Source organism: Tursiops truncatus, chromosome 8 (assembly GCF_011762595.2).
Source record: "Tursiops truncatus isolate mTurTru1 chromosome 8, mTurTru1.mat.Y, whole genome shotgun sequence".
Classification (NCBI taxonomy): domain Eukaryota; kingdom Metazoa; phylum Chordata; class Mammalia; order Artiodactyla; family Delphinidae; genus Tursiops; species Tursiops truncatus.
Window position 1 is genome coordinate 84,186,167 of NC_047041.1, and position 27,801 is coordinate 84,213,967.

The following is a 27,801-nucleotide window of genomic DNA, read 5'->3' on the forward strand; positions in this document are numbered from 1 at the left end:
CTAAGAGTGCGCATGCCACAACTAAGAAGCCGGTGAGCCACAGCTAAGTAGCCCACCAGCCGCAACCAAGGAGCACACGTGCCACAGCTAAGGAGCAGGCGAGCCGCAACTAAGGAGCCCGCCTGCCGCAACTAAGATGTGGCGCAACCAAATTAATTAATTTTAAAAAAATGGTGGGCTTCCCTGGTGGCGCAGTGGTTGAGAGTCCGCCTGCCAATGCAGGGGACACGGGTTCGTGCCCACGTCCGGGAAGATCCCACATGCCGCAGAGCGGCTAGGCCCATGAGCCATGGCCGCTGAGCCTGCGCGTCCGGAGCCTGTGCTCCGCAACGGGAGAGGCCACAACAGTGAGAGGCCCGTGTACTGCAAAAAAAAAAAAAAAAAAAAAAAGGTAGAATGCACTGGGTGGGCATTCGGTCCTTACCAAACACCCTGGCACTAACCCAACACTCATTCCCATTCCTGTTCCTTCGTGAAATCCAACTGATGAGTCTCAGCTAACTGTGATGCCCACACTACTGTCAGTTTATAATCTCCTGGGTGGGGGATGGGCTGGCGGACATCTAGAGGCAGAAATAAATCATACAAGGAAAAGTCAAATGGAAAATGCAAATTTAATATGACACAGACAGAAAATAAACCACCAGCCCAGCCGCTAGTGACCAGCACAATGTTATTTTTCTCCCTCTGGTCCCTGCTGAATGCCCCCTAATTCTGGGAAAGGCTCCCTTTCGTCTTCTGAGTCAGGCTTGAAGGAATACTGCAGTATTTCAGCCTTGGGTTTCTAGCAGAGAAACAAACCCGGTTTTGTCATATAATTTTCGGCACCTCTACTATAATAACACATCATTCGTGGATCTATGCTAAAGCAAACACCATCTGGTGGCTGCATAAAAAGCTGTCCGGGGTTCTGACCTTCGAGATGTAAGGGGTTTGTTTGGGGAAAGGAGGCCGGGTGCAGGGAGAATCAAGTTGGTAATGAGAAACGGTGTCGGCAACCTGCACAGTGTGACATTTGAAGGCTCAGTGGAGGAAAAGGAGGCTGGTGTCAGGTTCCAAACACTCAAGGCAGAATCGCCAACGCTTCTTTTTTTTTTCTTTCCCAAGTGAAAAATGTTTCAAGAAGTCTCTTTTCCCAGTCTCTGGCCACAAAACACACACACACACACACACACACACACACACACACACACTCACACTCACTCACTGGAGAGGGGATGGTCTGGGGGAGCCCCAGGCTACCCCAAAGGAAAATTACCTCCTGAAAAATCTAGCTGGTGAGTTCTCCATTTTGTGGACTGTATTAGCTATGCAGCTGCAAGAATGAGACAGAATTTGCCCTTTCCGCAGCCCAGCGTTTCTTGGGTTGCTCTGAATCACTAGCACACCGTGGTTCACCCAGATACAGGGCACTCATAGGACTCAAATACCTTCTCTGGAGCTTATTCCCTGCTTAAACACAAACTTGTTTAAAAATTCTAATTATACAATAAAACTCCATTATTCCTCACATATGAAATGATCCCCAAGAGTTAGTATGAAGGGCGGCAAGTCCTGGTCCTGTAAGTTGGGTTTTCATGAAGATGGGTCTTGACACTGACCTCTGCGTTCTGACTTGTCCATTCGGACTTGAATAAGTCTGTTCCGAGCACACATGGAGAACTGTTCCAGAATAAACAGATATGCCTTGAACATGGGAGGGAGAAATTAAAAGAAAAAGAACCCAAGAGCCATGTGTGGCTCAGGAAGACCTGGTTCTATGGTGTCAAAGAAGAAAACACATGACGGAAACATTTAGAACTGGTCAAAAGCAACTCAGAGCAACTAAGTCTCCAGGAGACCTCTGGGACCATAAGATATGAAGAAGAGTTTTTAGTCTAGAAGGGGCCACAGAACTCAGCCTAAGAAAGAGCAAACTTGCTATCATATACCCAGAAGGATCAGGTAACCGCTAGAACTTTCTATAATGATGAAAATGTTCTACATCTGTGCTGCCCTACACAGTGGTCACTAGTCACACTTGGTTATGGGCACTTGAAATATGACTCATACGACTGAAGAACTGAAATATTAATTTTATTTCCTATTAATTAAAATACAAATTTAAATAGTCACACTAGTTGATTGGCTACCACTTTGAGCAGTACAATAAGATCAAATGGCAAAGCACTATTTATGGAAAAGCCCAGGACTTCCATGGTGGCTCAGTGGTTAAGAATCCGCCTGCCAATGCAGGGGGCACGGGTTTGGGCCCTGGTCCGGAAAGATCGCACATGCTGCAGGGCAGCTAAGCCCATGCGCCACAACTACTGAGCCTGTGCTCTAAAGCCGGCAACCCACAGCTACTGAAGCCCGCAGGCCACAACTACTGAAGCCCACGCACCTAGAGCCCGTGCTCCGCAGCAAGAGAAGCCACCGTGGTGAGAAGCCCGCACGCCGCAACGAAGAGTAGCCCCCACTCGCCACAACTAGAGAAAGCCCGCGCGCAGCAACAAAGACCCAGCGCGGCCAAAAATAAATAAATAAATTTATAAAAAAAATAAAAATAGAAGAAAGAAAAGCCCAAGAACAGCCTCCAGCAAAGCTATCTGACAGTTACTCTTTTTCTTTCCTTTTTAGCCCCGGGCCTTCAGGTCCTCTCAGTCGAAGTCACATCTTCCAGTCCTGGAGGAGACCTTCTCCACCTGAGGGTTGTATTCAATCACTTGACGCCAGCAAATCTCTCCAAAGCATATCCCAACCATGGGCCATGGTGCCTTGCTCTTCCCCGACCCCCTGCCCCAGAGTCCCTGGGAGACAAGGAGGGAACAGAGGTAGCACCCGGGCTCCCTTTTGGGGCCTGCAGGCAGAGTGCTCTAATGACACCAGAAACTCCACTGTCCCTCAGAACCCCCAACCTGTTTTGTCCTATAAAAATCTCAAGTTTAAAGATGAAGACCCATGGCCTACCTTACGGATTGTCACATTGGCCTGTAAGCTCCATGCCACTCATTCCAGAGAATACCCCTCACATTACAGTATACCCCTCACATGCTTTCTCCACAGCTCATTTGAATAAGGGATAACTTACACATTTGGCTCACTTTATTATTTTTTTCCCTATTTAATCCTGACAACGAGAGAGAGGCAGAGGGAGGTAAGATCACACCTGTTTTAAACACACTTGTCAAGGGTTCACAGAGGTGGAGTTAATGACCCGGCAAAAGACTGAGCAACTTGGGTTGCTCTGGGCAAGTGCTTCAGGGTCATCTGTAAAATGGGAGGAACAACGGTGCCTGCCCCTTAGGGTCGTTGTGAGGTAGAGTATATACCATGCTCGGCACTGCGCCCAGCACAGGGAAAGCCCTACAGAAGCGTCTGCTCTTGGTGAGAAGGGTGTAGTGTGTGTATGTATGGGGGGAACATAACTATATGTTTATACACCTGGTTGTAGACAGCCTCTGAAGCTTCCCCAGAGACCCTGGGAGGTGAGAAGGGGGACCTGGTCCAGTGGACAGGGAGAAGCAAGCCGAATACAAAATGAGGATTTTCTGGACTCAATAACCCATCTGATCCCAACCGATAAAGTACCTGCCCTCGAAGGATGGTGTGCTGTCTCCTGAATAATACATGCACAAGGTCCCCACTGCGGATCGCAGTGTAATTCAATGAGGGGTCTCCGGAGAGGACACATCAGTGTGCACTGAGGTTCTGGGGCCTTGAGAAGGCAGAATTCCCAGATCAAGTTTCTCCCCAGACCTCTGTCCAGAAACATGCCTGTATCCTACCAGGGAGAAACCTGTACTGATAACCAGGGAGTAACACTTTTTCTAAAGGGACATTTGGCCCAGCATTGCCTCTTTGGAAGAATTCCATAATAATTACTTATTTCATGGGTTTTCTTAAATATTCAAATCCCTCATATTAGGTATATAAAAGCTGATGCCCATGGAGACCAAGAGTTCTGCCCAAGGTCATGCCAAAGGTAAGGGCAGAGTTGACGGGACACCAAGGCTCACGATTTCTACTCCAGGCTTCCTACCACCCTGCTTCACAGCCACACTTCCTCCAAATGCCCTTTTCTGTCCTGTCTGGGTTCACAGCATCCTTACAGTTAAATGATAATTCAAAAGGCACATTCATACCTTCTGTCTCAGTTACCCTCACCTAGGTTTAATAACCCGAAAGACTTTTTTAGAGAAAAGATGTAAGTTGATATGAAAACAGAAATACTGCTGGGGGGCTTCCCTGGTGGCGCAGTGGTTGAGAGTCCGCCGGCCGATGCAGGGGACACGGGTTCGTGCCCCGGTCCGGGAAGATCCCACATGCCGCGGAGCAGCTGGGCCCGTAAGCCATGGCCGCTGAGACTGCGCGTCCGGAGCCTGTGCTCCGCAACGGGAGAGGCCACAACAGTGAGAGGCCCACGTACCGCAAAGAAAAAGAAAAAAGAAATACTGCTGGAATGGATGACCTGTCCGCTTGAGTACACACTGTAGTAACTGGGGATGTGAAAAATCCAGATTTACCTAAAAGATAAACACACATATGCTTTTTTGCTTGACAAAACTATTGACCACAGGATTCTAACAAGTGGCCTGTTTTTCTCATATATTTGAAAGAGGATTTAACTTACAAAACCCGCCCCCCTCCAACATTTTTGGGTTTATACTAATTGTATTATACGGAAAATGTACTTTTTTCTCCTTCCTGATTTTTATTTCTGAGAAACCAAGGTGGTGATAAAAGGACTAAGGAGGAGGAGGATTAGTGACAACAGTGATTAGATTCCCATCTTCCAGATTAACAGAGAAGTCAGAAGAGAATTATAAACCTCGGAAGAGAGAGGCCCCAGGGAAAGCTGTTGCCTGCTTAGCTGTAATGAGTTAGTCCACAAAGACCTCAGGCATAATGGGCATTATGATACATTTATAATTATCAGCATTTTCACTCTTTTAAAATGCTATCACCCATTCTCGTCTGGCTTCCTCCAACCCAAGGCACAGCCATTTTCATAGACTGGTGAATAAGCTGCATTCTTCTGGTTTTTAACAAACGCCACACAGTGCTGTCTGTACCACCCCCCAAATTAAATCAGACTTGTTGCCACACAGCTGCAGCGACCGGCTGCCAGCGTCTCTGGAGGACAGCGGGACTTCCGACTTGGCAGGGCGGGCTGCTGGTTTTCACAGAGCCCGTCCAGCCCTGAAGTGCCACCACACCCCTGGTACGGTGAGCCCGGCACCCAACAAGAAAACAACACAGCCTCACAGCCTCGTGTGAACAGCGTGAAGGCCATCATTCACAGAGAGGTAAACGAGGTCCAGAAATGCCAACAGGCTCGGTGCTTGGCACCCGGCTCTCAATAAACGGTGGCGTTAGTTAGCACCCAGCATTGCACCTGGATCCTCCCTCTGAGGGGTGCAAGGCACTTCCAGCAAGTCCTTTCTCATCACACTCTTGCCCCCTGGTTTGGGCAGCTATTATTCCCTGAGCAACGCGAGGGGCTTATCCTCCCATGATCTCCGATCTGGATGCTCCCCAGCAGGTGGGGAATCAGACTCAGACATAAAGGAACCTGCCCAAGGTCACAGTGCTGTGTCAGAGGCAAGATTTAGACCCGGGTCGGCCCAACCTTATCCTCTCTCTGTTCAGAGCCTTGGAGGGGCTCAGATCTGGTGAAAGAAACACAAAGGAGGAGCTGGAGACACTCTTGTGACAAAGTGACCGCGGATGCATAGTGAGGCTGGGGGCATCTTCCGATTATCCCCCCAGCAGCTATAGACTCTCTCCACAAGCTCCCCCAGTGGACTTGCCTTCCTCCACCAGCCTTGATAAATTACAAGGCCCCACGACAGGGACTGCTTCTTCCTCTCAGCTTTGTTTGGAGCATTGTCCTAGCAAGGCTCAAATAAAAGGCCATTATTAATAGTGACAATAAAGCAATACTGTTTTCTCAAGGGCCTCTGCGAAGGCCTGCCAGACCAATGCCAGGCTGCTCCCCGCTGCCTCTCGCTGGCAGTTCTCACCTGTGAACCCTCAGCCGCCAGGGGCCTTGGTACCCAGCTCCGCCCTCCATGTTGTGTTGCCTGAAATACACCTTTTCTGCTTCTCCAGGGCCCTGAACAGGGGAGAAGGGCCCAGCGCAACGCATCCGAGGCCTAGCAGAGGACGGACGAGGCAGTCACGGGGGACAAAACCAGGCCAAGGAGATAATGGGCCCCAGGTTTGTTTTGAACTGAGCTCGCTTGCAGCCCCAGGCCTAGAGCTAAAGAGCTCCGGGACAGAGCTCTGGGATGGGGTGAGCGTCAGAAATGCTCGGGGCAGGGGGGGCTCTGGTTTTCATTATGCACTTGGGCCTGCGGCAGCTGTGAAAAGTTAAGGGTTCATCTCGTGAGAAACGCTGCCTGTGATGATGGAGAGGACACAGAGGGGAGCCACTGTGCAATGGGACTCATGCGTGGCGGTCCCCGTGTGCATGCGTGTGCATGAGGGCCAGGCTCATCCCTGGGGTTCGGGCTAGAAATTCATTAATAAAGGCTTGGGGGGGAAAATAAGAGGCTTTTACGGCCACAAAAGCAAGCCGCAGGATGAGGCAGAGTGAATGTGGAGAGGGGGTGGGGTTTAAATGAAAGTTCCTCTGCAGGTTCTCAGCTTTTAATTAGTACACCTCTGGGGCCAGAGTACTCCCCCCACCGACCCCCCCCCCCCCCCCCGCCAATGCATACAAACATAAAGTCTCCTCAGGCGTTACTTTTACTGTCAGCTGGGACAGACACAGGTAACCAAAGTTTATCTGGGTCAGAAGAGCTTGGCTCCTCCCTGAAGGTCTCATAGGGAGGGTTGGCATGTTCTCTGAGCGGCTGGAAATGCAGGCAGGTGCGGCACACACGTGCACGGGACCAACGCGCTCCCACTCGTTCCTCAGTAGGCCATGAGCACCCGCAGTGGACAGAGTTCAACTCCAGGCCCAGAGGGGAAACAAAGACACGTGAGCCCACATCTGAGCCCAGGAGTCCTCTCCTCCAAGTCCAAAGGGCAAGCCCACGCTCGGAAATTAGAGGCGCATCTGACGTGCACAACAGGGCCACCACCCTGCTCCACCCCAGCCCTCCTGGGGACATCTGTGAGGGAAGCTGTGATCTGGGGGCCTGGGAGGGAGACCTCAAAACCACCTGCCAGTAAGGCTGGTGCAGGGGAGTGGTGCAGGTCCAGGCAGCTCTCCTTTCCACACTGATGTCTTTATGGAGACTGGTGGTAGATTGGCTTTGCTCTGTGAGATCAATGGTCTGTTAGAGAAAGTGTCCCAGCATCTTCTCTGAGGGAAGTGACCCAGGCCTCCCCTGGCTTCTCCAGCAGGACAAACAGGGAGGTAGTCCCAGCTCCATCAGGTGGGTCTCCAAGCCCAACTGATCTTTGAAGAGCAGCTCCTTGGAGGGGAGCAGTGGATGGGGAGCCCAGTGGGCAGGGCCCAAGGTGGGGAGCCCAAGGCTGGGATTCTAATCTCGACTCTCCCTTGGTACCACTCTGCCCAGCTCTCCCAGTCCTGATTTCTCCCTCTGTGAAATGAAAGCTTCAATTTCTGCTGCCCGTACAAGTAAACAGCAGCCCATCAAGAGCACACGGTGACACATGGACATGGCTCCTTCCCTGGAACTGTGGACAGGAAGAGGCACGATCATTTCTACAATATGCAGGGGAAGCAAGAGCAGGCTGGCGTCCTTGGAAATTATGCTTAGTGGCCCGAATCTATGGGAATTTGCCCGGCTACTCCAAGATCTTTCAGACTGGTTCAGAAGACCTGATTTTGTTTGACTTTCTGCCACCAACATTTATCTGAGTTGGCTGGTTGCTCTATTTCTTTTTTTTCGGTTTTACCCCCCAAAGCTGCTGACTCAGTTATACATACATACACACATATATATATATATATATTCTTTTCCATTGTGGTTTATCCCAGGACGCTGAATATAGTTCCCTGTGCTATACAGTAGGACCTTGTTGTCCATCCATTCTATACGTAATAATTTGCACCTACTAACCCCAAACTCCCAATCCATCCCTCCACCATCCCCACCCTCCCCTCAGCAACCACAGGTGTGTTCTCTATGTCTTTAACTCTATTTCTGTTTTGTTAATAAGTTCATTTGTATCATTGTTTTAAGATTCCACATATAAGTGATATCATATGATACTTGTCTTTCTCTGACTTACTTCACTTAGTATGATAATCTCTAGGTCCATCCATGTTGCTGCAAATGGCATTATTTCATTTTTTTATGGCTAATATTCCATTGTGTATATTGTACATATGTACCACATCTTCTTTATCCATTCCTCTGTCAGTGGACATTTAGGCTGCTTCCATGTCTTGGCTGTTGTAAATAGTGCTGATATGAACATTGGGGTGCATGTATCTTTTTGAACTACAGTTTTGTCAGGATATAGGCCCAGGAGTGGGATTGTTGGATCATACGGCAACTCTATTTTTAGTTTTTTGAGGAACCTTCATACTGTTCTCCATAGTGGCTGCACCAATTTACAATCCTACAAACAGTGTAGGAGGGTTCCCTTTTCTCCACACCCTCTCCAGCAGTTGTTAGGAAAATACCCTTTTTGAATTGGGGTGGGGCACACTGACCACGAGGTGCCCAGACCTGGGATCTAGTCCCACTCCCACCTCTGCCGCTAATTCAACCTAGGACTGTGCAGAAGTCACATCCCCTGCTCAGGCCTCAGTTTCCCCATCTGGGAGCCGAGCTACTTGATCGGAACAATCCCTTCTCACTGACACTGCGTGCTCCTCCTGTGGAGCAGGAAAACAGTAGTGTGTCTTGTTGGTTCTGAGCAAAGGCCCTAATTGTTCTCTATAGCATGAGCTCCTCTATCTAAAAACCACAACGTCTCCCCTTCCTCCCTCCCCACGGCCACCCCCTTCCTCTGAGATCCACAAGACTGTTACAGAACATTTATTTTTCTTCGGTGCTTGGGCTGAAAACTCTGATGACTAAGCCATTGAATTTTAATATGCTACTGTGCTCCTTGGAGGATTCCTTCATTTCCCAGCTCCCCATTCCCGCCCCCTGCACCCTCAGTGGACATGTGGTAGTCGTTAGGAACAGTTTGATGAAGTTTAGGTTTGCACAGTAAAGGAGGGACGGACGGGGGAGGGCTGGGCGTAAGGCATGATAAATGGACACAACAGTCCAGAGAGCCACTCAAAAAATAAACAGAAAGCTCCTTTTGAGTGAGCCCACTACAAACAAATTCCAAAAAAGCTTTCCCCCCGCTTTTTTTTGGTGGGGGGTTGGTGGTGAAGGTAGGAGAAGGAAGTTCTCTTGATGTAAAAAACCCCGTTCAGAGAAAGAAACAATTCTCTTTCTGGGCAGCCACCAGAAGTGTACAGGGGTTGCGGCCAGACACAGGTCTTAAACGCTGGGGTCGCGGCCAGCCACAGGTCTTGAATGCTATAAGTCCTCCATAGATGAAGCTGGCATCTAACTCTCAGGTGTCCGAGACGCAGTGGCCCTCAGGGGAGCCCTCCAGTGCTGGCAGAATTCCATGGAGAAACCTGGGTCACCACGGCAGAGGGGGAAACACCCAGTGGCCAGGAACGCCCCGCCTGGCCTCAGCCTTGCTGACTTTCTGAAAGTGCCTCGCGTTCTGAGAGGACTTGCTCAAATTCTCTTTTCCTGGACCCCAACCTCAGCCTCTTGCCCATCCCGCACTGGCATCGCTCCCTGCCCCTCAGTCCACATTTTCATCCATGTAGTTTAAAAACTATAGACCTGAACTCTGAACATGAACTGGGTAGCAGTGGCACCAAAGAGTCCCTGTTAACGTGCTTAGGCACGATAATGACATTGTGGTTATAAAAACGATGACTTTTTTTTTAAGAGACGCACACTCCAGTAGTAGGGCGTAAGATGACATGAATAAGGGACATACTTTCAAACACTTCAGCAACAACAAGGACAAAGCAATAGGTGAAGTGGGGCAAAAACAGGTGAAGTGGGAATTCTGGGCAGTAGGAACGTGGGACTTCTCCATACAACTCTTTACACTTGTCTGTATATTTGGAAACAGTCATAATAGAGACAAAGACCATCTTAAACAAAACCCTGGACTTTTAATGGTAAGATTTCTTTGCAAGCTGAGTTTCTTCACCAGTGTGTGAGCTGGGAGTTTTCAAGGAATTGCCATTGTGGAGAGAAGTACAGTATCTCAGGAGCTCTGAGGGCTGATTTCATTTGTTTGCCACACAAATGAGCTTAGCCAACCAGAGGCTACCTAAGAAGGAAGTATCAGTGTTATGCTTTCCAGGAAGCCACTGGAGACTTCCCTTATTAAATCGTCTTCCACGTTGGAGTTTTATGTGGGGTATCTCCCCAAAGATCTCTTAAGTGCATTCTTCAGATGCACTGTAACCTGGCTCAGAAAATGACAGTTCACTCCTCTTCCAATTTTACAACTGTGAAAAGCACACAGATGTATGCAAAACATATCCCCACCTCCACTGTTTTTCTTAAAGTTAGTGACTAATTTTTCCTCCTACCCATTTGAGAGCCCAAGTGAGCAAGCTCAGATGACCACAGTAAAGAAATACTCTCTGCAGAGCTCCAGGAATGAGAAATGCAAGGCAGGAGGCGCCGTCACTCAGACGACCCGCCCTTCCCTCCACTAGGGTGCGATGGACCAGCCAGAGGAAGGCCGTTCCCAGAAGCGTGGAATCAGAAGGCCTGGGTTTGTATCCTGCTCTGCCACTAGCCAAAACCTCCGGCAGGTCATTGAAACTTGCGGCACCTCTACGGCCTCGTCTGTAGAATGGGGTAGCGCCAAGTGCTTTGAACGGCATTAGAAGGTGGCACCGAGGGTGGGTGAGTTTCCTAGGGCTGCTGTAACAAACTACCACACACTGGGTGGCTTTAAACAATAGAATGGTATTCTCTTACACTTTTGGAGACTAGAAGTTGGAGGTCACGCTGTCAGCTGGGCCATGCTTCCTCTGAGACTCTGGGGAGAATCCTTTCTTTCTTCCTAGCTTCTGGTGGTGGCCAGAAGCCACCCTGGCATTCCTGGGCATACAGATGCGTCCCTCCGGTCTCTGCCTTCACTGTTACTCAGCCTTCCTCCCTGTGCGTCTCTGATTCCGTGTTCAAATTTCCCTCTTCCCTCAACAAGATGCCGGTCATGTTGGATCCAGAGCCCTCCCTACTTTAGCAGAACCTTGTCTTACTTAATCACTTCTGCCACTACCCTATTTCTAAATAAGGTCACATTCTGAGGTGTCAGGGGTTAGGATTTCAACCTGTCTTCTGGGGGACACAATTCGGCCCTAACACTGCCCTCATAAGCTTATCACAGCCGTGGCCGCCCTGTGTGTGTCCTGTCAGTCCGAGGCTGAGGGAAGCTCTGCTGACCAGGCCCGCTGGATGGGTGACATGCTGGAGACATGCCCACTGTGACAGGAACAGCCTCGTCTCCTTTTGCGGTTGTTGCTAAGAGGTGGATTGGTTTAAGAAAAATGCTGTGGTTTTCATCACAGCACTGGATGAAGTGCCCCTGGCTGAAGCCAGAGGAAGGAAGCGTTGCTCCGTGAGAGTTAAATTGAGAGAAATTCTTGATTTTACATCTGAAACTATTTCTTGGGCTGCCTATTTGCAACAGCACCTGAGTCTGGATGGTAGAAGTAGTGAGGGAACGAGGTGGAGGGGCTGAGTCACCGGCACTCCACGCCCTACCCTAGAGGTTGGACGACTTTTTCTGTAAAGGGTCAGAGGGTAAATATTTTATGCTTTTAGGGCCATCTGGTATGTGTCACAACTTCCCAACTCTGCCACTGCATCCAGAAAGCAACCACAGACAACACCTGAACCCATGGGCATGGCTGTGTTCCAATGAAACTTTATATGGACACAGAAGTTGGAACTGCATAGAAACTCTACGCGCCATGAATCGCTATTTGTCTTTTGATTGTTTTTCAACCTTTCCAAAATGTGAAAGAGGGCAGGATATGTCCTGTGGGCCACAGCTTGCTGATCCCTGATCTACAAATAACACAGAGGCTGTGTGTTATGTGTTCATCCACAGCACGACATTCTGTCGTATCACCCGACGTTTCAATACAGCTTTACACTTCATAACATTTTCATTGGATCATGTAACCGGATCCTCTTATCTACCCTGTCGGGAGGCACACTTTACATTATCCCCATTTTACCAATGAGAAAACAGACTCCAAGAAGTCAAGTGCTCATTTAGCAAGTGGTAAAGCTAGACTGAAACTTACGTCTTCCGACTCCTTGTTTGATACCCCAGTGAATATTTCACATCACGTAACTATGCTCCAAGTCAACTACTTCCCCACAGATGGACGCACATAACCGTGACTCCCCAAGTCAGCATGTGTCATTCTCCAGATCCATTTTCCAGGAATTCTGCCACAACTGGGGTGTTGCTACAGAGCTGAGAATTCCCCTTGAGGATCTCAGCTTCCTACATAAGATGGCCAGGCATAACACTGACCTAATGGAAGGATGAAGAATGAGCGGCTGCCCGCTACTTCTGCTGCATATACACACACAGTCTCAGGGTCCACTGTGGACCAATTCGCTCCCGAAGCATTAACAGGCTGCACCTTGGGAGACAGAGTTCCTTCTTCATCTAGGTCAGGAGTTGACAACTAGATGCTTGTGAACACCAGGCATGCAAGGTAAATGAGTGACCTTGGGGGATGGAGGCTTACAGCAAATTGGAGAGCACTTGCTCCATCTAAAGGGGGCAGATGTCACTCAGCTTTAGCCAACTGTTGCTAGATCTGGAAATCTCCTAATTTTATAATGATAGCATAAGAATTTTTTTAAGAGTATTAGGTCAAAAGATATCCAGAGGCCACCGTGTGCAGCCTCTGCTCTGAGGCCTGTCTCTCGACTTTGGGCAGCCGATACCACCTTGTAGTACATATAAGAAGTTGATTCTCCTTCCTGACAACACTCATTACTGGCAGCCAGAGGTGGGTATGTGTGTTTTTGGAGAAACAAGCAACCGTGGGACCCTGAATAAAGCAGTACGGGAGCTAGGGGGCGTGGAAGCTTGGTCTTTGGAAGTAGATAGACACTGAATTATTCAAGACAGGTTCAGCCCAGGGCAGAAATAGAAAATATATCCTTGCTGTGTCCTGATTCAGACTAAATTGAACTGGACGCTACCCTGTCACAAGACACCTTTCATGGAAATGAAGATGATAATCACCGATGCCATCCAACATGGTGATTGATAATGCTCCCTCTTCCAAACTGTAGCAATGTCCTTGAATCCCAGGAAGGTGCCTGGCTTGGGTCCAAGACCCAGACTCTGTCTGGATCCAGAGGAAGGTGCCTTAGGCTGGGTGGGTATCCTTTTCCCAGCTCACACTCTGTCAATACTTATAACTTGTGTTTTGCACCATGACCCATTACATGCTCCTGGATGGTAGAAACACATCGTAGTTGTCCTTGTATCCCTGGCATCCTCTGTGCCAAACCTCAGCAGAGGCTGTGACTGGCTCATGCAATACTGTGCGCAGCACCTGGCAGGGCTCAATGTTTGCTGAGCAAACATGTGGAAATAAACACTATGGAACATCCATGCACCAAGTGCTTTATCTCTGTAATAAAACAAGGAGGTAGGTACTGCTATTATTCCTGTTTTACAGGTTAAAAAAAAAGTTCTAGGAGTTTAAGTAACTTTCTCAAGGTAAAAAAAAACTAGTGAGAAGTCAAGCTAGAATTTGAACCTAGGTCTGAGCCTAAAGTCTGCTCTTTCACTGAGATGTGAGGAACACTTGTGATTCAGCCGCCAAGACATACCTCTAGGGCCTCTGAGCTTGTACGGCAAGCACGTCCTTCATGGAAAGGAAGGGATGATGGGGAAAGAGAAAAGATGATGGCAACTGACGGGTTTGATTCCTTTCAGGTCTGCCACAGACCAAACAAGGTCCTAGGGCTGCTGTCACCTGGGGAGCTTGACCCACTCTCAGCTGAGCCTGACACAGAGCTAGGTCCCAACATCACACACCTTCTAAGTATTCTTACATCCAAAAAAGCATTATGAGTTTATGCTCTGAAGTCAGAAAGACCCAGGGGACTCACCACTTTCTACTGAATTTATACAACTTATTTAACCTTGCCGACCTTCAGCTTCCTTATCTGTACCTGAAGATAATAAAGCACCCACACCTCACTGGGCTGCTGGGAGGATTAAATAAAATAATGAGTGTAAAGTGCTTGCCATAAAATCACAATTCAATACAGTGTTGGCCATGGTTTGTTTGTTGGAACCTCTTATTTTGCAATAATTATAGATTCAAGGGAAGCTGCAAAAATCGTATAGAAAGGTCCTGTGTACCCTCACCTAGACGGTGCATTTTCCTAGATGGTTAAGTCTTACAGTACAATAGCGAAACTAGGAAACTGACATTGGAAAATTGTGTATAATTCTATGCTAGTTTATCACATGTGTATATGGTTTATTTTTATAATTATAACTTTTATAATTGATAAGTATCATGAGAGGCAGTACAGGGATGTGGTTACGTGTGCAGCATCTAATTCCAGGCTGGGTTCCAAAACTGATTTGGCCTTTACTAGTTGTGTGACCTTCAGCAAGTTACTTCACTGCTCTGTGCCCTGGTCCCCTTATCTGTAAGACGGGAACAACAATAATAGCACTTCTCTGACAGCGTTATTAGGAGAATTACATAATAATATATGTAACGTGCTTAAACACTAGGCAGGCAGGCACTTAAGTAAAACTCCATGATTTTTTAGCTACTATTATGTTTACTATTTTCACCATTCCTGGGACCAGGAAGGGAGAGGGAAGAATAATTTTGGTCTAACTTCTGTGTGTCACAAGGCTCAGATCTTTTTTTCCTTTGGTTAATGGTCACGATGCTTTACAGAAGTGAGTCAAAGAAACACCAGGGGTCTGCTTTTGTTGTTTTGCTTTGGAAGAAACCCATGTTGCAACTCGAAGAGAAAACTCAGGCAGTCTAGGCCCGAGGAGCCTGCCTTTGGAAGGCCTGAGGTCTCTGTTGGGGAGCCTCAGCTGGCTCCAGGTTCACTGCTTTGGAGAGTAAGCTGGCAGGGGACGTGGGAGGGGCAGAGCTGGCAAAGACCAGCACTTGACCCCAGATACCACCACCCCAGAATGCTCACGCTTTCTCTGAAAGACTCCTCCATCCATCTGAATGGTGGTCCACTAGATGGACTTCATGGCTGAGCAATACTCAGACCTCGGAAGAGAAGGATGAAACAGGACCCAATCCTGACAATGGGTCCATAGGAGAAGAACTGATGCTGGCCAGAAGGTCAGGTTTCAAGGTTGAAGTTCCTAAGAACTTACATCCCCTTATGTGCTCGTATTGGAGCAATGAGGTAGAAAAGAGGAAGGAAATCAGACACACTGAGCTGCATAGAGGGCATCATCCCAAAACAGGCTGTTGCTATGGGAAAAAGGAGGGCAACCATTACGCTAACAGCTCCCGTTTAGTAAAAGCACTTGTTTCCTGTTAGGTGCACTCAGTTCTCAGGCCAATTTATGGCATGGTACCATCTCCCCATCTTTTTTTTACTAAAAAAAATTTTTTTTCAATGGAAGTATAGTTGCAATACAATGTTACAAAAGTTATAGATGTACAATATAGTGCATTCACAATTTTTAAAGGTTATACTCCATTTATAGTTATTACAAAATATTGGCTATACTCCACATGCTGTACAATACATCCTTGTAGCTTATTTTTCTGCCTAATGGTCTGTACCTCTTACTTACCCCTACCTCTATATTGCCCCTCACCACCTCCCCATCTTATAGTAAGAGGACAGAAGGCTGGAGAGGCCAAGGTCACAGCTAATAGGCCACAGGGCCAGGATCCAAATCCAGGCTCACGGACTCCCAGGTTACAGCTCTTAGCCACCAGGCTACGCTCCACCCCTCACAACCACAGCTCCTCTTGGCTGGGCTCTCATTTTGCCCTTTATTAATGCTATGGTTCAGTTCTGGTTATAGCCCTTCTAGTATGATCTCATGTATCCATCCTTGTATTAACTAGTACATTGGAATGGTTATACTACATATTTAAAACAAACACACAACCACAAAGCAATGCACACCTCTGTTGGATAACCAGGAAGGGAAGGGAAGGGAAGGGAAAGGGGGGGGAGGGGAGGGGAGGGGAGAAAGGAAGGGATTTCCCTGGTGGTCCAGTGCCTAGGACTCTCCGTTTCCACTGCAGGGAGCATGGGTTTGATCCCCGATTGAGGAATTAAGATCCTGCATGCTGTGTGGTATGGCCAAAAAAGAAAAAGAAAAAATTTAAAAATTAAAACAAACAAAATAAAAGCATTAAGAAAAGAAAAGAAAAAAGGTCATTTCCTTTTCTGGCCAAGCAGGTCTCACTCTGTGCTAGTTGGGAGGTACAAAGTCAGACCAGTGGCTTTGCAGAACCCCATTTCAGTCTTGGGATCCTGTTAGACACACGGGTCAGTCCACACCAGCTCAGCGTGGCTCAATACCGTGCAAATGTGCCTTAAAACCTGCCTTGAAACATTCCTGTCCCGGAAAGTTCCTGCTTCCCCACTCCCAGCCTGCTCTCGTCCTCCATCCTTCTACACTACATGAGGTGACGACGTCAGCAGAGAGAACTGGACCAGCAGCCTTGACCATCTGCCTTCTGTCTGGACCCAGGCTGCTGAGCCTTGCAGAATAGATGGTGATGACTCACCTGCGCTCTGTGCCGGCCCCGCCCCATCCAGAGCCCCACGGAGGCCTGATCACATCATATCACACACTGACTCCCTTACCTCAAAACCCAACAGGAAAAATCAGATTCCATCATTTGGAATCTATTTGGCTTGGAGCCATGACAGCATTCCTTACTCAAGATCTGAGTCGAAACAGGGCTGTAGCCCACAGGCTGAGGCTCTGTTCAGGGGAGCCTGAGATGCAGGCATCGACCTCCTCACCCTCTTGGAATTAGGGCTATAAGTTATGACAAAAGAAAAGCTGGTACACCCAGTGGAGAACGTTCCACCCCTGCCGTGGAAACAGAACACCCTGGACTTTCTCCAGAGCCGTTTAGTTAAGCGGGAATGCCAGCATGCCACAGGCTCCCCCTGAATCCTGGACATTATTTTCCCTTTATTCTACCCGCAGACGGGGCTAAAATATCAACCTGATCTTGGATCTCTTGCTTAGAAATAAGCACCAACTGCAGCCATGGGTTTCGCTAACAGCCAGGTCCGCCAAAAGTCGCCGCCACTCATGTGGATCCCAGCTCTCTGCTTCCTTTTCTGTATCATCGTCACCTGCTTTTACTAGCTGGCATGACCAGTTTTCCCTGGGCTTCCAGGTCTATTTAAGGGTAGATGCTAATTACGCACAACAAGCTTAGGACTAACAATACTTTCTGCCACCCTTTCAGGTCAAGGACACCAAAACTTCCGACCCAGAACTCCCTGTCAGGTGAGCTACGCGAACTATTCCTGTCAGGTCAGCTGGATAAAATCCCGTGGTCATCTTCACAGGTGGGCAAGGCCATGAGCAGAGAAGGGGGCTGTCCTGCTGGAGTCGGTACAGGGGGCCACTGCTTGGGGGTGGAGGAGGGAGATGCCAGACAAGCGCTCCAAGGAAGGCCACCATCGGATACCTGAACGGAGACCTTTCCACAGTTAATTCAGCTACTCAATGAGCTTCTGGAAAATAGAAAGGGCGCTTGGGCATTACCAATGTGGGGGGCTCGGAACTGACAACTCAGGGGTCAAACCCTTCTTTTTAAGCGGGGGCCTCCGAATGACACCAAAGGCCCTCCAGCGAGAAAAACAACATGTTGAAATAGAAAACGTTCGACACTAAAGAGAACCACGTCAAACATCCTGACTCAGTGTGACTAATAATTCTCAAGACCGCACTGCTGAAGGGACCTGACCGATTTAAGAGTTTTAAAAAGAACTTAAAATGGATCGCCTTTCTGCTCCCCAAAACTTAATCAGTTATTCTTGGCTGCAAATAAAACCGATGCTGGTACTTACTTAAAGCTATACTTCATAATCCAGTTATTATTCTTAAGGGAAAATATTAACACGTAAAATCCTTCTTGGCTATATACCATGTGGAAAAAATATAGGGCAACAGGATTCTTCCACACACACACTCCCTCATCCCTCCCCCCGTCCCCCAGCCCAAGCCTGCCATTTCATCTCTCTGCTTTATTGCCATGCACATCTGGATCACATAAATTTCAAGTACAGTTTTCAATATTAGTACCGCTTAGGGTTACAATACTTGACAAATCTCGAATGCCAGGACGTCAGATCAAATTAGCTTGACCAGCCACAGGAGCTGGGGGGTGAGAGGGATGTACAATTAGAGGACTGTAATAAATAAACAAGAGCTCGCAGCGGCCCTTTCTCTCTTGTTGAGCTGGCGCAGAGGTTTTGGAGGTGACCTAATGAACTCTCAGATCCAGGATAATGATGACCCGCAGATCCACACTTCCATTCCTTACCAGAACAGTCTGAGCAAGTGAGCAATGAGGCTCGGGGAGGCGGGTGGGGGAGTGGGGTCTGGTCATCCGTCCCGATTTCCACGGTCCAGCATTTTGAGGACACAAGATATATGAAAAGTATTCTTCAGGATAAATCGATGACTCTGGATCTTTCATTCTGCTCCAGTTTCATACTGCTTGATGGGGCTGGAACAGCTAGATCGGGGCAGGCTCAGGAGGTGCTCACTTGGCTGAGAATGTGTGTTTAAAGGTCCAAATGAAACGACTTGAATGAACAGCCCTAGTTAATCCAGTGTCTCATAAAGAGCATCTTTGAAATGCTCTTTAAATAAATACCTTTATTACTCAAGTTCAAGCCTTACCCCCATTGGGAGCATCTCCTAGCATATCATGACTCTGGTATTTCAAGAGGGCCATGGGTTGGTAAGACATTGAGTATTTTAAGATCAAATCTAAAAGTGACTGGCCACCAAAACAAAATACTTTTTTGCCAAGTACTTTTAATTCTACCATTTTCTAAATGTCTTATTAAAAATGAACAGATTCTCCTTTCTTAATGTTCACATAATCACTTGTTATAAACTCTTTTAGGATAATTAGATATCTTCAGTGTTTTTATTTAGCCTCTAGGGCTGAAAAAAAAAGTGTTCCTGTTCATGGTAAATTTGATTTGGGCACTTCTGGGTTAAACAATGTAAAGTTTGTTTCTTTGCTGCAGGACTTCTCAGAGCCTTGAATATGCAAATGTGTATTATAAAATGCCAAGAAGGAAAGACAGAGTAATGCATTTTCCAAACATATTTGGCCATGGAACCTTTTCCCGTGGTGCATTCACATGAGCAGTGTTCTGAGAATTACTCTGGGGATTAGTTGATACTGGGGTAAGTCCTCTACTCAGTAATCATCACCCCAAACTCACAGATAAGGAAACTAAAGCTGCCCAGTGTGCTGGCTTCCGTTTTCATGTATTGAGGGAATGGCTGAGTGTCACCAGCCCCTGTGGGCACGTGATGGACAAAATCATATCCTCTCTCTGACTCCCCACAGCACCCTGTAGAGTCTGAGCTTGTCAGGAACACAGCTTACTGCCTGCTAGGTCTCCCAAATGTCTGACACCCTGGTGGCCCGGGCGCCTTCATGAGAAAACTAAATCACTGTACACACAAAGGTGTGTGTTGGCATTTCCAAGCAGGAGAGTCAGCACCAACTTGGAGACAAGCGATGTGCTCCAAGCCAGACCACCACCACAGTGAGGTTGGGAAGATGCCCAATGATCTTGGCCGCTACGGACACACAGTGGACTCCAAAGGTCACAGTGAACCTCTGGGGCGGTCTAATGTCTGACACTGGCTTGTGTGTGAAAAGTACTTACAGAAGAGCAGTTCTAAGGGTACAGCTGTGGGAAGTGGGAAAGGATGGCTTGTGCATAGGTGTCCTGTTTTCCTTCCTGTGTTCTGACAGTCACCGGCGAAAACTAAACAGAAACCAGAACTCATCCTCATACTTCAAAATGAAACCTGAAAAAATGCAGGAATCACCTACTTAATGTGGTAGAATGAGGCCATATTTATTTACTGAGGCAATATTTCACTCACCAGCATCAGCACCGCCATTTCCTGAAAGCTCACTACTGTCATGGGCTTCGCATGGGTTCTTTAATTTAATCCTTGCTACAATCCTAGGAGGAGTCTATTCTACTCCATTTTACAAAGAGGTAATGAGGCCAGCGAAGTCAAGGGTCCACAGACAGGGGCAAAGTCAGAATTTGAACCCAGTTCTATCTGGTATCATAGGCTGAGCCTCCCCATCCATCCATCCAACCAATATTTAGGAATCCTTACTAAGTGGAGGTTAAATGGATCAGACAGGGATTCTGCTCTCAAGAAGAAACAAGAGGTTAAGATGAAAGGCCTGAGGCAGACAGAAGGCACTGGCAAACACTGATAAAGAAAATGCCTTCTATATCCAGTCACTATTCCAAATGCTTTTTTATAAATAAACTCATTTGACCCTCATGAAGAACCTATGGGGTAGGTACTATTATCCCCATTGTACAGATGAGAACACTGAGTCACAAAATGGTTAAGAACCTGCCCAAGGTCACACAAACAGAAAGGATGGAGCCGGGATGGGACCCTGGCACATGGAGGCTTGATCACTGTACTACTCAGCATGGCAAAGGAAGGCCATGGGTGAGCCTGGAGCTGAGACGGTGAGGCCAGGCCAAGCTCCTGGGTAGTGGCTCTGCTGCCTGCCTGCTGGGCTGTGGCATCCAGGTCAGAGAGAAGACCATCACAGGGCCCTCCCTGTGCCAGGTCAGAACGCCCTCCTCAAGCCTTCAGCAAGCCGGCGCCTTCCTAGCTCCAACAGCTGCCCCAGGGTCCGTGGGTCAGTCGGTCGGTCTGTCTGTCTGTCGGTCTGTCTCTCTCTCCCCGCCTGGTCAGAAAGGCACAGCTCAATAATCTGTTGGCAGTGAATGTTTTCCTAGCTGAGGTCTGGGAGGCGGGATGGCTGTCCCAAGCCTTCTGACCTCAGGGCCCCTATTACTAACCTAACAGTCATGTCTAGTGGGATCTGCCCACAGACAATGATCCACAAACCCTTAAGGACTACACTAAGCCCTCAATAAAAATGGGCGATTTAAGCACTTACTATCCAGCCGGCTACTAAGGGAACACTTTCTATGTCATTACTTCTAATCCTTACAACCGCCCTATTTTATAAATGAGGACCCTTAGGCTCAGAGAAGTTAAGTAACTTACCCAAGGGTGACCCAGTAATTGGAGGAGGCAGAATGCTAACTGAAGAGCTTGGTGGACTCGTAATTCCTGGGTGCTCTCCCCACACCGTACTGCTTTTCCTGAGACACACATATAACTAACTATAGCATAACAAAGAAAATGGGAAAGGCCCTAGCTGGGACACAGATAAAGCAACACTGGAGAGGTTGTTCCTAGCCAGGAGGAGGTGGTGGCATTTAAGTGGCTGTAGCTGCCTTTCATGGGGGAACATACTGGGCTGAGCAGCTACGTTTCCCAGGAATGAGAACCTCCACCCAAAACCACAGTCGTGGCAACAGCGTGACACCCAGCAGACTCTCTCCCAGACCAGGAGTATGCACCGAGCTTCCGACATCCTTTCCGTGTACATCTGGCAGGAGCTCTCCAATACCTGCTCCCCGAGACAGCTGATCCTGGCTCTGCCCTGGCTGCCTCGCAAATCCTTACCTGCCCCTTGCTGTTGAGGCCACTCCCCTCTTGGATGCTGGCTCCCAGCTCCGCCCTGGCTAGAAACCACCTCTAGTTCCCCTTTTAGCGCAGCTGCCCACACCCAAGCCTCGGATCTCTTCTGACTCCTGCCGAAATCCAGGGTGTGGCCCCTATACATACATACAGCGTCATGCTTCCCACTCACAAGAGTCTCTGTACCTCCCCTGGGCCCTTCTGTAGAGATGATCCTGTAACTATCACCGAAGCTTTGCCAGCCAGGCTTTGGAATTCTAGCACAGCCTTCTGTGGCTGCCTACCAGGCGGGCCACTGAGCTGCAGAACCCAAATAATTTGTTTTCTTCAGAAAGCCCAGATGATTCCTAAGGGCCATTTGCCACAATGAAGCTGCATCACCTCGTTCCAGCATATTGATGGCTTATCACCTGAAGTTGCCATTAGCAGACACAAAGCTACATCCCAGGACGGAGTCAAAACTCAGAGTCAACCTTCTTGTTTTTGGAAGGTTGTCTTTTTATATGTATTTGAAAAGTTATTCTAAATAAATCATTAGGACCATGTGCAAAAGTGTTGCTACAGATTAAGTTCATGGCCATGCCAATATAACAGAAAGCACTGTAAACCAAAATGCCCCAAAACAGGTGACAAATTACATAAATTCGTTATATAGAACAGCTCATATAATGCAATGCTTTGTAAGGCATTAAAAATGAATATGTAGAAGAGCTCTATTTACTGACTTGGAAAGATATTGATAGTATATTGAATGGAAAGGAGGTTATGAAACAGTGTGGAAAGTAACAAAAATCTCTGTATGTGAAACGAAACCAAAATCTCTATATATGAATCAACAACTTGAAGATATAATCTCCAAACAGTGACATTATAGATGATTTTAGCTCCTTTTTTGAGGACACACATTTTAAACTTGTGTCTACATTAAACATATTAGTTGTACAATAAAAGTTATAAAAAAGTTTTCTTTTGATTCAAGAAGCAAGCAGTGTATGTCCATTTAGCAACTGTAAAAATATACGCTGAGAAAAAAAATACCGTCCTATAAATCCAAGCTTCAAATTTTCAAATTTAACAAAAGACAGGTAGCAGTAATTTAGGGCATGGATCAAGACAGAAAAATCATCACTAAGTACCAGTCAACCTAGAGGGTACCATCCAAGGTGGCCCTAGAGGACACTGTTCTTTAGGTGGTCTTGCAACACCAAAACATTTCCTCCAGAATAAGGAGAAGCTGCTGCTAAGAAACTTAGCCCCAGGGGCCTAAGACCCACACTGGGTTCCTTAGCCTCAGCAAACATGCTTCCAACCGGTTTTCTTGTCTCCTTAACAAGGTCCTCCCTGGGCCAGAAGGGAGAACTCTTCACCAGCCCATTTGATGGAAGTTGCTGAGTTCTCTTACTTCTTGGCAAATCCAAAGGAGGGTTTCCCTACCAGATTTAGGTCCTGGTACAGAGCTTCTCAAACTGCACTGTACACATGATCTCTGGGATCTTATCACAACGCAGACTCTGATTCAGGAGGTCTGGGGTGGGGCCTGAGATTCTGCATTTCTAACAAGCTCCCAGGTGATGCTGCAGCTGGTCCAGAGACCACACTTGGAGCAGTAAAGCCCTCCCCATGATTCTCAGATAGGAGAGCCTGGCTCAGCCCAGGGATGCCGAGGTTAAATGAGACAATGGGCCGAACCCCATCACCCAAGAGGGCAGAAACGTCCTGGCTTTTGTTACACTCTTACCTTCTCAGGCTACCAGTGATCCATTAGCAAACAGAACCCTGAAGGACCTTGATGATTTAATGTTCCTATCAAAATGGGCCATTTAACCACAGTTACCAGAGGGAGCAGCCCCGATGCCTGGGGTGCCTTCCAGGAACTCTGTGTATAACCAGAAACACCCTTGGGTGCCTGGAAAAGATTGGCAACACCAAGGATTCCATTCAGGAACAGAACATTACGACCCCAATAAATCAACCCCCAAACAGGAATTCCGACTGGCTGCTCTGAAAGCTGACACTGGAAGCAAGGTATGAGGGTGGAAGACAAAGGTGAGAGGCCACAGTTAGGATGGATTAGAGAAGGATGAACAGGAGCGGAGAATCGGTGACTGGAACAGGAAAGGTGGAGAAAGCAGAGGACAAAAAAAACGGTAAAAGATGGACCCAAGTAACACTGCTGCAGCTGGATACCTGTCTCCGTGGGCCCTGAACAATGGCAGCAGGTGCTGTGCTTGCACACGCCCCGCTTGATGCTGTCTGGACCCCGAGGGGCGTTAATGAGGCTGGGTGGCGAGGCCGACTCCATTTTTCATCACTGACACTCAGACGGGCGGTCCTCAGCACAGGACCCTGGCCAGTCTATCAGCCCCCAGCTCGGCTGTGTATAAACACCTTCCATCCTCAATCAGCAAGGGAGGCAGGTGCTGGAGATCTGGTCACGGTCAGTTGGACAATCTGATAAAGCCTTCCTGGGGTCGCTGTGGCCCGAGAATAGACTCGGCATAATTAGACCAGGCAGAGAGGCTGTCAGGCAGCCCAGGCGGAAATAACAGGGTCTCTGCCAATCAAAGGGAAACCCGACCACGGAGGCGGGTGGAGAGGGACATTTGTTGTAGAAGTGGACAGTGGGGGAGGGGAGGTTTCCCCGATGCTGGCTGGTGACTCTGGTGGGGCTGCACAGCTCATTATGTGAGCCCCGGAGCTAGGCGGGCACCATCGATCACTATCGGGGGTGTCTGGGGACTCGTCATCACGCAGCAGGACCCGGTGCGCTTTGCTCTGGCGGTAACCAGAGAAACACAGCAATGCACCCTTGCTAATGGAAAAACAGGTTGGCCTTTTTTCCATTCCCCTACTTTAATTATCTGGCAGGCCTCTTAACCATGAAGGTGCAGAAATGGACAGTAACAATGAAAAGACCGCAATCGGTTTGTGGCATACAAAGTCCTTCTACACATGTGATCTCAGAGAGGCCGGAGGAGGGCAGACGCTTGAGCAGCACAGCTGAGAAGGCAGGGGCTCTCCACCCCGCCCTTCGGTCTTGTTACATTCACTCTGCCACACATGTGCACAAACTGCTCAGTTTACTCAGGGATTCTGCCTTTGTCGAGAACCGGCCAGAGTGCACCAGCCCCTCTCCCAGCCTGAGACTAAAGCAGCCGGGCAGCCAGCCTCTCACCGCTTTGCAGGAACGTGGACCCAGGGCACAGTGAGGCACCCACTCCCCTATCCTTTTATTCCACTGTTTCCTGTTTAAGCCAAAAGTTGCCCCCCTGCAGCTTGTATTTTGGATGGACTGGAACCAGATGGGCAGCCTCTGTCCTCGACTCATGTGTACCCGGCAGGAGGCGGCCAAAAGGCCCTAAATAAATTCAACTCCATAACCCAACCTCCAGTACTGAAGGTTTATTGGGGAAAAAAATCAAAGGAGATTTACACCGCACACTTACAGAAGACAGCTTGATACGATCTCCCTTTACAGACCAGGTTCATTCCCCAACCATCCTTGCCCAGTGCCCGCCTCTGTGTCCCCCACTCCTGTTTTTGGTTCTCGCCATCCATTGCCATTTTTGTGCTGCTTCTTCTCCCTTCCCTCACTCCCAGAAAAACAAAAGCCACTTGATTATTATTCTCAACATGTCCCCTTGGAAGCTTAAAAACATATTCATGGGCATTATGCTACATGAAAGAAGCCCGTCTCAAAAAGTTATGTACTGCAAGATTCCATGTGTACGATGCCCTCAAAAGACAGAACTATACTGATAGAGAACAGATCGGTGGTTGTCAGGGGGTGGGGCACTGGGGATGCTGTGACTCAAGTATAGCAGGGGGGAGCTTTTTGGGGTAGTGGAACTGTTCTGTATCTTGATTGTGGCAGTGGTTACCCAAGTGTATACAAGAGAACTGCGTCAACATCCCCCAAAGCCGATTTTACCCTACGATAATTACAAATATATATATTTGGTGTGTGTGTGTGTGTGTGTGTATATATATATATATATATACCAACAGAACTGAGCTCCTGGGTTGGGGGTGGGAAAATTCTGCAATTATGAATAGTCAACTGATCCTAGTCACCAAATAGTTCCACTTCTTCAAAACTCTTTCAATTTGTGAAGACAGCTTTTACACAACACACAGAGCCTCTCTGCCCAAGCCAGGGCCTCTACACGCGTGACTTGACTTCGGGGACCCCAGTTCATCACATGCAATGGACAGTTCGATACCCAGAGGTCTGCCCCACAGGATGCTCTCCCTCCAACCTTGACTGCTTCCTTCAATCAGAGGAACATTCTAGGCCTACCATGTACGCCTTTGCCTACCCCACCCCCCACCCCCCAGCCCACCTGTCTCTCAGCCACTCCCTGATCACACGCACTGGATTTCTTTCCTTTCCTCCAATCCACCAAGTATGTGTCCATCGCCAGGCCTCTGCAGCAGCTTCTCCACCTGTATTGCTCCTCCCTTCATCCTTGCATGGCTAGTGCCTTCTGATCACTCAGGTCTCGGCTCAGATGGTTCCTTCCTGGAGAGGCCTTCCCTAGGCCCTCAATATACAGCAGCTCAGCTCCCTCCTCACTATGTGTTTCCATGGTTGTTTTTTAAAAATTTTTTCTTTTTATAGAACTTTCCACTATTGCTTGTCTGACCTCCCCCCAAAAGAATGAAAGGGTGTGTGTTCTGCAATCAGGGGACCACCTTGCTCACTGTTGTATCCACATCACCTAGAACAAGCCCCCAAGTGCCCCAAACGGAGTGAATAGGCCATGAAGACAGAGCTTGAAAAAAAAATGGGGAAACAATTGCAGGGGGTGGGGGGAGAGGTGGGATCCCAAATCCATGAATTGTCTTTTGCCATTTTCCAAAGGTTTTATACTCAGATACTTCATCTCATTTCCTACAACATTTGATTATTAAAATCTTCAGACAGACAGCAAAATTGAAAGCATTTTACAGTGAACACCTGTACAGCCACCATCTAGACTAGAGTCTATCACTAACATTTTGCTATTCTTGTTTATCACCTATCTACCCAACTGTTTGTCCCACTGTCCATGCTTTAACCCATCTGACTTTTTCTCCACCAATTTCTATTCAATCATCTAAAAATGCCCATTGCATAAACAAAGCCAACGAACCAGAGATGAAGACATTCTTTGGGGTTTTCCTAAGTGCAAGAATCAAAGATTTCCAATAGCTGGTCCCCTAGAGGCCATGCACCCCTCCAAGTTTTGAGTTCCCTGAATCAGGCCTGGAAAAAGGAAACAGAAGGACAGAGCACTAGATGAGTTATTTTGCCACTGCCTCATTAGTCTTCCGAGTCGTGTTTTCACCCCGGGGATGAGGGTGGGATGGGAGGGTGTGGTTCGGGACTCACAGGTCCACAGGAGGATGACAGTGAAGGATGACCCCCAGCCACGTGGCCAAGGCCACTGCCCTAGAAGCCGGGCTTCCGCGCTGCTGCAGAAATCCCTCCACGGCTGCACGAGGAAGGTGGAGGGAGGGGTCGCAGCAGAATATACTGGGAAACACTCCACCTTATTGCCCTGACATGAAGTACAGCCTTCCTTCCCTGGACACTCCTGCAACTGGTCATAACATCAGCAGCGACCTTCACAGTCCCTCTGGGGTTATTCATCATGTACCCTTGCCCCTACCCCTGCCTTCACACGGAAACCCAGCAACACGGCCATTTTTACTGAGGTCACATTGGCTGACCGAGAATCTGCTTTTCCAATTCTGATGTCGGCACTGCCTGGAAAACTGGCTCTGTCCTTGGAGAAAGTGGGTCAATGGAATAAATCTCTGATCAGTCAGGTTCTGACGGGGATGGAAAGAGTGAACGAAACTCGACCTTGTGTTTCCAGGTCCAAGAAGACCTGCGTGCCAATGCTCCAACATCTGAGTCCTGTGACAACTTCCTCAGCATCCCTGAACATCGGGGTCCCTTCTTTATCATGGCTGATGCTTAGAATCTGATGAAAGGTAATGGATCTTCTCCCCAGGAAAAATAAAGTGCCCATCAACACAACATTTTAC

At 48.1% G+C, this 27,801-nt stretch overlaps 1 protein-coding gene and 1 long non-coding RNA gene across 5 annotated transcripts in view; one reads left to right on the forward strand and one right to left on the reverse strand.

The window, feature by feature from the left end:
- Positions 1–27,801, reverse strand: part of ABTB2 (ankyrin repeat and BTB domain containing 2) — a 182,310-nt gene that overhangs the window by 92,407 nt on the left and 62,102 nt on the right. The gene's annotated exons all lie outside the window — the stretch shown is intronic.
- Positions 17,121–17,938, forward strand: LOC141279377 (uncharacterized). Its single transcript, XR_012333510.1, has 3 exons — positions 17,121–17,256; positions 17,441–17,543; positions 17,796–17,938. It is a non-coding gene; the product is annotated as an uncharacterized lncRNA (long non-coding RNA).